This window comes from Triticum dicoccoides, chromosome 3B (genome assembly GCF_002162155.2).
Source record: "Triticum dicoccoides isolate Atlit2015 ecotype Zavitan chromosome 3B, WEW_v2.0, whole genome shotgun sequence".
NCBI classification, from domain to species: Eukaryota; Viridiplantae; Streptophyta; class Magnoliopsida; order Poales; family Poaceae; genus Triticum; species Triticum dicoccoides.
The window spans coordinates 841,049,966-841,051,990 of record NC_041385.1 but is presented as its reverse complement, the minus strand read 5'-3'; positions in this window follow the sequence as shown (position 1 = coordinate 841,051,990).

Genomic DNA, 2,025 nt, shown 5'->3' with positions numbered 1-2,025 from the left:
CCCCCTCATGATGTAAAAGTACGAACTGATTATGCCCATATTTTAGTCAGTATGGATGCTTGACTTGTTGGTTCATGAATATGGTCATGTATTCTTGCCCCCTCTCAAGTTTTTCGTTGGGTTCGCCCCTGTTCGTCCAGGTACCTGCCTTGCCTTGCCTGGCCTCAGTAAATTGCCTCCCATCAACCCATTCATTAATTGATTCATGCATCCATGGGTGCCCGTGTCATACATGTAGGGTTGCGATGCCTCGGTGCTCCTGGACGGCTCCGCGACGCAGCCGGGCTGAAGCAGACGTGCCCGGCTGAGGGCACCGTCGCCCACACCGCTCTGGACGTGGTCACGCCCAACAAGTTCGACAACCAGTACTACGTCAACCTGGAGAAACGCGAGGGGCTCTTCGTGTCCAGGACCTCTTCACCAACGCCATCACCCGGCCCATATCGTCGAGCGCTTCGCACGCAGCCAGAGCGACTTCTTCAACCAGTTCAGCGTGACCATGGTCAAGATGGGCCAGATCAAGGTTCTCACCGGCGGCCAGGGCCAGATCCGCCGCAACTGCGCCTTCTGCAACCCCGGCACCGTCGACGGCCAACAGCGATCGTCTCTCGCGCAGACCGTGATCTAAGCCACAGTGGAGAGCCTCGGGGTTCTTGAATCTATCAGTGTAGTAGTAGCTTTTAACCATGCATGTCGAAATAAGAACTGAGCAGGGCAAGCAATGATGGTACGGTTACCAGTTAATGTAATCGATCGGAGCTTATGTTTCTTTGTTTCAAAACCAATGGTAAAATTGATAATCCCAGAGGCTAATTTGCGAAATCTCCATTTTATTTCAAAATGTGGAACACGACAAGCAGGTAGTTGTAGTGGTATAACTTTTTTTTTTTTGCGTGGAAGTAGTAGTAGAACTTGTTTCAACACGGAGATGCGTTCTACTTCTAGTGTGCCGTTTTGATCACATCATGGGATAAGCTACTATAGGAGGTGGCGATTCAAATCTCCAATGCATCGCACGGATGGCCACTAGTGGAACTTGATACGAAATGAAGACGAGGCCTCCATTAGAAAATACTCCCTCCGTTTCTTTTTAGTTCGCATATAAGAATTGATCAAAGTCAAATTTTGTATAGTTTAACTAGCTTTATAGAAAAACATATCAACATTCACACTATGATATCAAAATTATTAGATGCATGATAAAATTAATTTTCATAACATATAACTTTAGTATTGTAGATGTCGATTTTTTTCCTAAAGTTAGTCAAACTTTGTAAAGTTTGACTTTGACCAAATCTTATATGCAGACTAAAAAGAAACGGAAGGAGTATAGAATTAAGGGGAAACAATCTTTCTCAAACAATAGAAAAAAAATCTTTGATGTACAAAAAAAAAGTCTTTGATATATATGATATAATTACTTGATGCCACGTGCTGAGTAGGAACCAACAATAGTTTCGTTTTTAACATATTTAGCCTTCACAACTTGTTGCCATAATTCATCCTGGGTTTCAAGTTTTTCAGCCCACCATTTTATGAGGAGACAATAAAATGTCCTGGGTTAACCATCGAAATAAGAACTGAGCTGGGCAAGCCATGATTGTATGATGACCAGTTAATTTAATCGAGCGAAGCTTATATTTTTCGTTTCTAAACCAGTGGTAAAATTGATAACCCACACGGCGAAGTTGCAATATTTTCATTTTCTTTCAACACGTGGAACACGACAAGGAGGTACTAGTACAACTTCTTTCAACACATGTACAGTGTTACTACAATTTATCACTAAGGAATCAGGGACGAACCCACATGTGAGGCTGTGGGCGCAGCTGCCCCCACTCAAATTTTCCTTCCACTTATGATTGGTATCATCTATACCACATATGCCCGCACAAAGTTTATTACCTTGCCCCTCACTCAACTAAGGCTGGCCTTAGTGGGGGTAACATAAGTAGTATCATGCACTGGGATTCGCAAACATGCTTACGTGACAAGAAATTAAAGAAAAGAGAGATGGTTAGGCTG